Below are 13,208 nucleotides of genomic sequence, written 5' to 3'. Positions count from 1 at the left end.
TTGCCTTGCTTGATGTGGTAACATTTGAGTGTAGTTCAGACATCCCCATTTTGGGACTTAGCCGATTTTTCGTAAAATACCATATGACCCATCAGGGTCCTTTGCTTCATATAAGTTTGCCTTGCTTGGTGTGGTAACTTGTTAGTGTAGTTCTGACATCCCCATTTTGGGACTTAGCCGATTTTTCGTAAAATACCATTTGACCCATCAGGGTCTTTTGCTTCATATAAGTTTGCCTTGCTTGGTGTGATAACATTTGAGTGTAGTTCTGACATCCCCATTTTGGGACTTAGCCGATTTTTCGTAAAATACCATTTGACCCATCAGGGTCTTTTGCTTCATATAAGTTTGCCTTCCTTGGTGTGGTAACATATGAGTGTAGTTCAGACATCCCCATTTTGGGACTTAGCCGATTTTTCGTAAAATACCATATGACCCATCAGGGTCCTTGCCTTCATATAAGTTTGCCTTGCTTGGTGTGGTAACTTGTTAGTGTAGTTCTGACATCCCCATTTTGGGACTTAGCCGATTTTTCGTAAAATACCATTTGACCCATCAGGGTCTTTTGCTTCATATAAGTTTGCCTTGCTTGGTGTGGTAACATATGAGTGTAGTTCAGACATCCCCATTTTGGGACTTAGCCGATTTTTCGTAAAATACCATATGACCCATCAGGGTCCTTGCCTTCATATAAGTTTGCCTTGCTTGGTGTGGTAACATTTGAGTGTAGTTCTGACATCCCCATTTTGGGACTTAGCCGATTTTTCGTAAAATACCATATGACCCATCAGGGTCCTTGCCTTCATATAAGTTTGCCTTGCTTGGTGTGGTAACATTTGAGTGTAGTTCTGACATCCCCATTTTGGGACTTAGCCGATTTTTCGTAAAATACCATATGACCCATCAGGGTCCTTTGCTTCATATAAGTTTGCCTTGCTTGGTGTGGTAACATTTGAGTGTAGTTTCGACATCCCCATTTTGGGACTTAGCCGATTTTTCGTAAATTACCATATGACCCATCAGGGTCCTTTGCTTCATATAAGTTTGCCTTGCTTGGTGTGGTAACATTTGAGTGTAGTTCTGACATCCCCATTTTGGGACTTAGCCGATTTTTCGTAAAATACCATATGACCCATCAGGGTCCTTTGCTTCATATAAGTTTGCCTTGCTTGGTGTGGTAACATTTGAGTGTAGTTTCGACATCCCCATTTTGGGACTTAGCCGATTTTTCGTAAAATACCATATGACCCATCAGGGTCCTTTGCTTCATATAAGTTTGCCTTGCTTGGTGTGGTAACATTTGAGTGTAGTTCTGACATCCCCATTTTGGGACTTAGCCGATTTTTCGTAAAATACCATATGACCCATCAGGGTCCTTTTCTTCATATAAGTTTGCCTTGCTTGGTGTGGTAACATTTGAGTGTAGTTCTGACATCATCATTTTGGGACTTAGCCGATTTTTCGATCCATACCATATGACCCATAAGGGTCCTTTTCTTCATATAAGTTTGCCTTGCTTCATGTAGTAACATATGAGTGTAGTTCTGACATCCCCATTTTGGGACTTAGCCGATTTTTCGATCAATTCCATATGACCCATCAGGGTCCTTTCCTTCATATAAGTTTCCCAAGACTTAGTGTTTTTTACCTTTGGACACCAATATCACCCTTACGGGTATCTTTGATCTTCGCACCATGTATTGACCAAATGTAGGTCTTGCTATGCCAAACTTATAATTGTTCAACACCAAGTCTCTATCTTGAACCATTAAGGCTCTAACTTGCACCAATTGCTTGGTACTCTTGGTCCGTGTTTCATCGCATACTGACTACTTGACTTAGTGCTTTTTTCCTTTGGACACCAATATCACCCTTGCGGGTATCTTTGATCTTCTCAATTTGTATTGACCGAATGTAGGTCTTGCCATGCCAAACATATAATTGTTCTACACCAAGTCTCTATCTCGTACCGCCAGCTCGGTACATTCGATAAACCTGCCCTTAAGGCACCCGGGACTTAGTCATTTTTTCACATTTTTCATGATTTTGAGGCAACTTTTCTCGACTTTGTCACCTTATATCTCCAAGATCCTTTCCCTTTAGCGCTTCACTCTGTTCGTATGATATTTAGCGCTGACTATCACCTTTCTATCGCTGAGCTCAACTTCTTATTCGGTGCCATAGAGCCAGAGATATTTGGTGTATGCTGTTATAAGGGAAGTTTGTCACTTTTTCAAAGGCCCACTTTGGGACGCCCATATCTCACCTTCAGGTATCTTCGATCTTCTTGTCGTCTATGGACGAAACTTAGGTCTTGTCTTGGCCAACTTATAAATGTTCTACGGCCAAGCCGTATCTCTTACCGCCAGCCCGGTATTTTTGGACATAGTCGGATTTTCGCCTCTCGTGGTAACAATTTCTGACTTTGACTCACAATAACACCCGAACGGTCACATGCTAGCGCTTTGCTTGGTAGGAATTATAGTTAGCGCTACCTTTTCTCTTTCCATCGATACCTTGTTCGTTCCATTCCATGCAATACAGCCGAAGTTATGATGTTTCCCGTTTTCCATATCATGTGGAGCTTATGCTCTGGGAAAACCATCTAACACCTGTACCACCCTTTTGGGTACCACCGATCTCGACACTATGTTCGGGTCAAATATAGGTTATAACATGCCCAACTTATAATTATTCTACACCAAGTCTCTATCTCTTACCGCCTGCTCGGTATTTTACTCGTAAGTCCAATTTTCACAACTTGTACTTTTTGGCCCAATGTACTCGAGTTTCAATTTTGGTAACATTTTTCGACTTTGACGCTTAATAACTTCCAAATCATGCTAGTTAGCGCTTTGCTTTCTTCTAGTCGTATCTAGCGCTGGGTGTTACCTTTCCAAAACATATCCTAGCTTTACAATCCATGCCATATAGCCGGAGCTACATGGTGCACAAGTCAAATCCATTTTAGCCATGTTTCATTTTTGCCAATTTTTGACCACTCGTATCACCCTTCCAGAGTGGTCCGATCTTCTTGCTGTCTATGGCCGACTTTTAGGTCTTGTAGAGGCAAACTTATAATTATTCTACGACATCCCGCTATCTCTTACCGCCTGCTCGGTATTCTTGGTCTTGTGTGATTTTTGGCCATTTTGGTATTATTTTTCGACTTTGTCGCTTAATAACTCAGTTTTGCTCAACACTTAGCGCTTCGGTTGTTTGGGATTATAGTTAGCGCTCGGTTCGACCTTTCCAACACTGATCTAAGCTTGTCGATCCGTTCCATACAGCCTGAGTTATTCGCGATACCGTGTTTCAATCCATTTCTCAAGTCTCGTTTTGGTCCAACTTTGAACCAGCCATATCACCCTGATGGCTACCTCCGATCTTCTCGCTCTATATTGGCCAAAGTTAGTTCTTGTGGTAACGTACTTATGATTGTTCTACGCCGTGTTCGTAGCTCTTATCGTTCGCCCGCTATTTTCGATCATAAGGTGAATTTTCGCCTCTAAACCACCATTTTTCACCTTTGCCCTCTAATATGACCGACTTGCTCAACACCTAGCGCTTCGCTTGGTAGGACACATAGCTAGCGCTCGTCAAGACCTTTCCAACGCATATCCAAGCTTTCCGATCCGAGCCATACAGCCTGAGCTATAGGCGATACCGTTTTTCCCATTTTCTTGGTCACATGCACTTTAGGGTACCCCTTTTTGCCTTTGACCCTTAATACCTCCTCCGGGTCACTAGTAGGCGCTCAGCTTGGTAGGAAACATAGCTAGAGCAGGCCTTCACCTTTCCAAAACTGCCGAAAGTGTATCGATCCGACATCTAGAACCAAAGTTATGGTCATTCCCATCATGCTCTACTTTCATGGTCAACCTCCACCAAGCACACCTAGGTTGGACCAACTTTCACCAACTCATCTCGAACCCCAAATTTGCTTCGACCTACTAGGTTTCCCTAGTAAAGTGGTCAAAACATCCATTACAACACGACTGGTCTTTCTGGTGGTCGACCTAGGCGACTTTGTTCGACGACCACCACCCCATGGAACTAAAAGACGTCCCTTGATACGGACCACCGATACATTTTCCGGCCTGTCTAAACTACACTCATCGAAATTTTTTTGGGTCCCCACCGTCATACAAGTTTGCCTAGGTCAAGTTTTTCTTCCGGATCGGCCGCGGACCTCACTTTTCATTATCTAGGGAGGCCATAGGGCCCCAAAAGGGGTTTTTTAAAATTTTCGACACTTTCGACTTCGGTCGGATTTTTTCCGATTTTGGTCCGACCTAGGGACTTGGTGGTCCAAGGAGCCTCGGGACCAAACTTTTTTCTCAGGGGTCCCTACCTCCATACAACTTTGCCTAGGTCAATTTTTTGGTCCAAATCGACCGCGGATTTCACTTTTCAATATCTGGGGCTCGTGTAGAGTCCGAATATGAGGTTTTCTCATTTTTCGACATTTTCGACTTTTTTGGGATTTTTTCGGGTTTTTCGACCTAGGGGTCCGCCGAACAAATTTTGGGTCAAAAATTTTTATTGAACTAGTCGAAAGTACGCAAAAAGATAAGACTTTTTGCCGAAGACACCATGCCCCGGAACCGACTCCTTCCCCTTCAAAATTGGGGACAAACGTGATTTTTGAAACTTTTCCTTAGGGAGCCAAAGACTTAGAAAATTTTCAAATTCTCGATTTTTCGATTGCGAGCTAGCGCTTTGCGGTCTTCGGCAATGTTGTAGATCTCGACGAGATAAGACTTTTTGGTCAAGGGACATTTTGCCCTCCGACCCCTCCTTCCCCCCGCAAATCGCCCCCCAAAGTGCAATTTTTGCATTTTCACCTCTTTGCACGCACTGTTCGGCCCAAATGGCCACTTTCTATGGGTCTGAGCGCTTTGCAGTCTTCGGCAAACTTTTAGAGCGTACCAAGCCCTAATTATAATTGTTCTACACCACCTTCGTACCTCTTCATCCCTGGCCGCTATTCGCGTACCAAGGTAATTTTTGTTCATTTTGTCAACATTTTTCATCTTTGACTGCTTATATCGGCCTTGCCATGAACCGATAGCGCTTCGCTGTGTTCTAACGTAAGTTAGTACTACTCTTTACCTTTCCAAATCATATCTTAGGTTGCCATTTGCTTGCGTACAGCCGGAGCTATGAGCGATACCGTAAAAAGTACCGAAACTTGGAAAAATCCTTTGATCGCCCATATCCCCCCTTTGGGGGCCAGATATCGAAAAAAGTTCTGATTCAAAAAGTTGCGCCTTAACGTGTTCTAGTTATGCCTAGAACATTTTACTTCGCTAGCTGGCCTGCAACTTAGCCGTAATTGGGATTTTAGGGTGTTCATGGAGGGCCCATTTCCTGCGACTTGGTATCTTTTGGGCCCTATGTTTCTCTAATATCTCCACGAGTTTTCCAGGTAGCCTTCTCATACTTTCAGGGTGCCTAGAACACCTCAAGACCTTTCCAACGCTATGCCGTTTGCCTCGCTCGGACATCTACAGCCGAAGTTATTCGAGGTACACGGTACCTTACCCTGTTTTCTCAGTACTTGGTCGAAAATTTCGATCAGCCATATGACCGACTTGGACAACCCTGAGCGGGTTGGCCCCATATAACTAAACTTTTGTCTCTTGTAGGCAAACTTATAAATGTTCTACGTCAACTCGCTATCTCGTACCGCCTTGACGGTATACTTGGTCCAAGGGCCATTTCCAGCGACTTGGTCGCAATTTCGCTCTAAGTTTCGCTAATACCTTCGTCCGTGGACATGGTGATTTTTTGTTCGTATTTTTCCTTGATAGTCCCACTCAAGACTATTCCATACCAGAGCCAAGCGTTCCGCTAAGTGCCATACAGCCTGAGCAGTAATTCATGAAAGGTACCTCTACCAGTTTTTGCCATACTTGGGTACAAACTTTGTATCGCCCATATCTCCACTTTGGAGGCCAGCCAGCACCTTTGCCCCATATACTTTTTTCTTGGTCATACCATGCACTAAATATAATTGTTCTACGCCAACTTGCTATCTCTTCTCTAACTTGCCGTTATTCTTGGTCCAAGTCCCATTTCATTCGTTTTCGGACCCATTTTGCTATATGTTTCACTAATAGCTTCGGCCATGGACAAGCTGATATTCTGTTTGTATTTTTGCTTGATAGTCCCACTCAAGACCATTCCAAAACACACCGCAACTTGTCGCTCGGTGGCAAACTGACCGAGTTATAATTCATGAAAGATACCTCAACTTGGTACACCATGTGGTCGGCCCAAACCATATACCGACCAAACGACCGACTTGGAGCACCCTGACCGGGTTGCCCCCATATAATGAAAGTTGCGTCTCTACACGCCCAACTTATGAATATTCTACGCCAAGTCGCTATCTCTTACCGGTAAGCCGGTATTCACCTTCCAAGGGTGATTTTGGTCAAGTGCCATTTCCTGCGACTTGGTCCCCGAATTGGACCATCATCACCTAATATCTCCGTGGTCTTTCAACTCAGCCTCATAAAACTTTCAGGGTAGATAGGTCTCCCCAAGACCTTTCCAACGGTGAGCCGTTTGCCTCGCTCGGCCATCTACAGCCGAAGTTATTAATGGTACTTGGTACCTTACCCTGTTTTTTCCATACTTGTTCGTACTTGGGTACAAACTTTGGATCGCCCATATCTCCACTTTGGAGGCCAGCTAGCACCTTGGCCCCATATACTTTTTTGTTGGTCATGCCATGCACCAAATATAATTGTTCTACGCCAACTTGCTATCTCTTCTCCAACTTGCCGTTATTCTTGGTCCAATTCCCATTTCATTCGTTTTTGGACCCATTTTGCTATATGTTTCACTAATAGCTTCGGCCATGGACAAACTGATTTTCGATTGGTATTTTTCCTTGATAGTCCCACTCAAGACCATTCCAAAACACACCGCAGCTTGTCGCTCGGTGGCAAACTGACCAAGTTATAATTCATGAAAGGTACCTCAACTTGGCACACCACGTGGTCGGCCCAAACCATAAACCGACCAAACGACCGACTTAGAGCACCCCGACCGGGTTGGCCCCATATAATGAAAGTTGCGTCTCTACACGCCCAACTTATGAATATTCTACGCCAAGTCGCTATCTCTTACCGGTAAGCCGGTATTCACCTTCCAAGGGGGATTTTGGTCAAGTGCCATTTCCTGCGACTTGGTCCCCGAATACGACCATCATCACCTAATATCTCCGTGGTCTTTCAACTCAGCCTCATTAAACTTTCAGGGTAGATAGGTCTCCCCGAGACCTTTCCAACGGTGAGCCGTTTGCCTCGCTCGGCCATCTACAGCCGAAGTTATTAATGGTACTTGGTACCTTACCCTGTTTTTTCCATACTTGTTCGTACTTGGGTACAAACTTTGGATCGCCCATATCTCCACTTTGGAGGCCAGCCAGCACCTTGGCCCCATATACTTTTTTGTTGGTGATACCATGCACCAAATATAATTGTTCTACGCAAGCTTGCTATCTCTTCTCCAACTTGCCGTTATTCTTGGTCCAATTCCCATTTCATTCGTTTTTGGACCCATTTTGCTATATGTTTCACTAATAGCTTCGGCCATGGACAAGCTGATTTTCGATTGGTATTTTTCCTTGATAGTCCCACTCAAGACCATTCCAAAACACACCGCAGCTTGTCGCTCGGTGGCAAACTGACCAAGTTATAATTCATGAAAGGTACCTCAACTTGGCACACCACGTGGTCGGCCCAAACCATAAACCATCCAAACGACCGACTTGGAGCACCCTGACCGGGTTGGCCCCATATAATAAAAGTTGCGTCTCTACACGCCCAACTTATGAATATTCTACGCCAAGTCGCTATCTCTTACCGGTAAGCCGGTATTCACCTTCCAAGGGTGATTTTGGTCAAGTGCCATTTCCTGCGACTTGGTCCCCGAATTGGACCATCATCACCTAATATCTCCGTGGTATTTCAACTCAGCCTCATGAAACTTTCAGGGTAGATAGGTCTCCCCAAGACCTTTCCAACGGTGAGCCGTTTGCCTCTCTCGGCCATCTACAGCCGAAGTTATTAATGGTACTTGGTACCTTACCCTGTTTTTTCCATACTTGTTCGTACTTGGGTACAAACTTTGGATCGCCCATATCTCCACTTTGGAGGCCAGCCAGCACCTTGGCCCCATATACTTTTTTGTTGGTGATACCATGCACCAAATATAATTGTTCTACGCAAGCTTGCTATCTCTTCTCCAACTTGCGGTTATTTTTGACTCAAGTCCCATTTCCATAGTTTTTGGTACCAATTTGCTCTATGTTTCGCTAATAGCTTCGCCCAAGGACTTTGTGATTTTTTGTTCGCATTTTTCCTAAATAGTCCCACTCAAGACTATTCCAAATCACACCTTAGCTTGTCGCTCAGTGCCATACAGCCAGAGTTTTAATTCATGAAAGGTACATCACCTTGGTACACCACGTGGTCGGTCCAAACCATCAACCAACCATATGACCGACTTCGAGTCGAGCTAGCGGCTAGGCTCAATATAATGAAATGCGTGTCTTGATGCGGGCTACTGACGGTCTGAACAATGTAGCTCGCTAGCTCGTCTCTAAACTTGTGTTTTGGTCGAATATTGGGTGTTCATGTACCACTTCGGGTAACATGGACTTTGGTGCAACTTTACCACTTGTGCACTTAATAACTTCCCGGTCATTCAAGTCTTTGCCTTCATACTTTCAGGGTAGTTAGGTCTCGTCGAGACCTTTCCATACATATGCCAAACTCATCGATCGGACATCTATAGCCCGAGTTATTCGCGGTACACCGTACCTTACCCTGTTTTTTCCTCAATTGGGTACAAACCTTGGAACACCCATATCGCCCCTTTAGAGACTAGCTGGCACGTTGGCCTCATATAATGATAAGTGCACCTCAACTAGGGCTACTGACGGTCAGAACATTTCAACTTGCTAGCTCGGGCCCACACTTGTGTTTTTCTCGAATATATGGTTCAAGTGTGCCACTTTGGGCACTTTTGGACATTTTGTCCCCACACAACTTTCTTGCCTTGGTAGATAGGGTCTTGTGATCTTGGGCAAAAAGATGCACCAAGATATAGTCTAACTTTCGTTCTTGTACCGCAAAGCGCTATCTCAAACACCCGAGGAGATAGAAAGTGATTATGTTCGGTATATCGGTCTTCCATGGCCTACTATGGTAAGCCCCTGCAGGTATGCAACCGAAGGTGCTTGGTACATGTATTTGGTGCAATATCGGTGCAAAGTAGGTGTTTCCTTGATCGGGCTATAACTTTCTTGGTTGATGTTGGATTGCTTTGCGGTCTTCGGGGGATAGTTAGGGAACATGTTGGCCAACATTTCCTTATTCCTCAGCCTGGCCGTACCTCTTACCGTCTAGGCGGTATACATGCTCTAAGTTGGAACTTGTGTTCCTTTGGGTAACTTCTCTGACTTTGACGCTTAATAACTTTCGTTCATATGCAGTCTAAGCTCTGCAACTCTCAGGAAAGCTAGTACTACTCATTTCCTTTCCATATCAGTCTTTGGCTTGTCGATCCGATGTCTACAGCCTGACTTATTCACGTTGCCTGTGAAGGTAGGTTTTTGCCCATTTTCCAGTTCATGTGGTAACATTCCCGGACTTTGCCGGCTTTCTCTTCATGTGGTAACTTGCTTGCTTGTGTGGTAACTTGAAAGTGTATTTCCGACAGACCCAATCTCGGACTTAGCCGATTTTTCTCTTCATGTTATATGGATCCATCACTAGGCCATCTTGCTTGCTTGTGTGGTAACTTGAAAGTGTATGTCTGACAGACCCAATCTTGGACTTAGCCAATTTTTCTCTTCATGTCATATGGATCCTTCACTAGGCCATCTTGCTTGCTTGTGTGGTAACTTGGAAGTGTATTTCTGACAGACCCAATCTGGGACTTAGCCGATTTTTCTCTTCATATTATATGGATCCTGGACTTAGCCGATTTTTCTCTTCATATCATATGGATCCATCACTAGGCCATCTTGCTTGCGTGTGTGGTAACTTGGAAGTGTATTTCTGACAGACCCAATCTGGGACTTAGCCGATTTTTCTCTTCATATCATATGGATCCATCACTAGGCCATCTTGCTTGCTTGTGTGGTAACTTGGAAGTGTATTTCTGACAGACCCAATCTGGGACTTAGCCGATTTTTTTCTTCATATTATATGGATCCTGGACTTAGCCGATTTTTCTCTTCATATCATATGGATCCATCACTAGGCCATCTTGCTTGCTTGTGTGGTAACTTGGAAGTGTATTTCTGACAGACCCAATCTGGGACTTAGCCGATTTTTCTCTTCATATTATATGGATCCTGGACTTAGCCGATTTTTCTCTTCATATCATATGGATCCATCACTAGGCCATCTTGCTTGCTTGTGTGGTAACTTGGAAGTGTATTTCTGACAGACCCAATCTGGGACTTAGCCGATTTTTCTCTTCATGTTATATGGATCCTGGACTTAGCCGATTATTAGGTTATTATATATGGATCCTGGACTTAGCCGATTTTTCTCTTCATATAATATGGATCCTGGACTTAGCCGATTATTAGGTTATCATATATGGATCCTGGACTTAGCCGATTTTTCTCTTCATATAATATGGATCCTGGACTTAGCCGATTATTAGGTTATTATATATGGATCCTGGACTTAGCCGATTATTAGGTTATAATATATGGATCCTGGACTTAGCCGATTTTTCTCTTCATATAATATGGATCCGGGACTTAGCCGATTTTTCGTTTCATATAATATGGATCCTGGACTTAGCCGATATTTCTCTTCATATAATATGGATCCGGGACTTAGCCGATTATTCTGTTCATATAATATGGATCCGGGACTTAGCCAATTTTTCTCTTCATGTGGTAACGTATGCCAATCGCTCACAAGTCATGGGATAAGGGTACTTGTGTTCTTCCATCTTCTAAGTCCCGCACGGGGACATCGTGATCGCCCCAAGTCCGGAATAGCGCCAAGTCAAGCCCCACGGTGGCCGTGCAGGACCTGTTAGCGGGGGCCCCACTGACAGCACTAATCCGGACTTAGAAATTATATCTTTCTAATCGAACACCACACACGCAACACCACCATACCACCATCTCCTTGCAAGTACCTAAGTACCCGCAACTCCATGGTGAAGGCAATGTCACTCCATCACCAACCTCTTTGCACTGCAAGCACTTGCGTACCCACAACACTCCGAAGAAGGCAACGGCGCGCGATGCTCGACTCCACACACCACACCACACCACACCACCGATGGCCAGCCAGCCAGCCAGCCCAGCTAAGGGCTAACCCACCAACCAACCACCAATGGCCTAGGCCAGCCGGATCCCACCTTCAAGTCCAAGCACAGCCAAGTGCAAGTACCGCCAAGTGTTCACCAACCAACCATCACACCAGGTCAGCCGGCCGGTACCCACCTTCAAGTGCCATTACCCTCGGGTGCAAGCTCAATCAAGTGTTAACCAACCAACCCGGCCAAGGCAGCCAACAGGCCGGCACCCTACAGCACCGACCCGCCATCACCACCTCAACCGTTGACCATGCAAGTGGTCTCGGACAACAGGCGATACCCGAAGTACATCCGAAGAGTGTATATCAAGTGTTTGTTCACCAAGTCCTCAACCAACCCCAAGTACCCGGAGGTACCCAGAGTGTTGGACCCGCCAACCACTACCAGCACTCCAAGTCCTTGCGAACCCAAAGTGTTTGCCCGGTAGGGCCATTGTATCACAACGCTTGCGACCATGCAAGTGGCCTCGAACAAGGTGACAGGGGTATCTTCACCAAGTTCTCAACCAACCCCAAGTACCCGGAGGTACCCAGAGTGTTGGGTCCACCAACCACTACCAGCACTCTAAGTCCTCGCGAACCCAAAGTGTTTGCCCGGTAGGGCCATTAGACCACAACGCTTGCTAACCATGCAAGTGGTCTCGGACAACAGGTGACACCCGAAGTACATCCGGAGAGTGTACAACAAGTGTTTGTTCACCAAGTCCTCAACCAACCCCAAGTACCCGGAGGTACCCAGAGTGTTGGGTCCGCCAACCACTACCAGCACTCTAAGTCCTCGCGAACCCAAAGTGTTTGCCCGGTAGGGCCATTAGACCACAACGCTTGCTAACCATGCAAGTGGTCTCGGACAACAGGCGATACCCGAAGTACATCCGAAGAGTGTATATCAAGTGTTTGTTCACCAAGTCCTCAACCAACCCCAAGTACCCGGAGGTACCCAGAGTGTTGGATCCGCAAACCCGTCCCGGCACTCCAAGTCCTTGCGAACCCAAAGTGTTTGCCCGGTAGGGCCATTGTATCACAACGCTTGCTACCATGCAAGTGGCCTCGGACAACAGGTGACACCCGAAGTACATCCGGAGAGTGTACAACAAGTGTTTGTTCACCAAGTCCTCAACCAACCCCAAGTACCCGGAGGTACCCAGAGTGTTGGATCCGCCAACCCGTCCCGGCACTCCAAGTCCTTGCGAACCCAAAGTGTTTGCCCGGTAGGGCCATTGAATCACAACGCTTGCTAACCATGCAAGTGGTCTCGGACAACAGGTGACACCCGAAGTACATCCGGAGAGTGTATATCAAGTGTTTGTTCACCAAGTCCTCAACCAACCCCAAGTACCCGGAGGTACCCAGAGTGTTGGATCCGCCAACCCGTCCCGGCACTCTAAGTCCTTGCGAACCCAAAGTGTTTGCCCGGTTGGGCCATTAGATCACAACGCTTGCTAACCATGCAAGTGGTCTGGAGTATAGGTGATACTGACATACCACCGAGATGGTACATCTAGTATTGGGTCACCAAAACCAAACCAACCCCAAGTATCAACCCGGCATACTCAGAGTGATGGATCCGCCAACCCGTCCCGGCACTCCAAGTCCTTGACGAACCGAAAGTGTTTGCCCGGTAAGGCCATTAGATCACAACGCTTGCTACCCCACGGCGAGCTAAACATGCAAGTGGTCTTAGGCAACAGGTGACACCCGAAATTCATCCGAAGATGGAATATCAAGTGTTTAATCACCAAGCCAGCATCCAAACACCAAGTACCCCGGGAGGACCCGATGCGTTGCGACCATCTCCAAGTTCTTGACGAACCCGCAGTGAAAGGCGGTAAGGCCTCT

The sequence above is a fragment of the Anopheles coustani genome, assembly GCF_943734705.1.
Source record: "Anopheles coustani chromosome X unlocalized genomic scaffold, idAnoCousDA_361_x.2 X_unloc_38, whole genome shotgun sequence".
Lineage (NCBI taxonomy): Eukaryota > Metazoa > Arthropoda > Insecta > Diptera > Culicidae > Anopheles > Anopheles coustani.
This window is presented reverse-complemented; position numbering follows the sequence as displayed.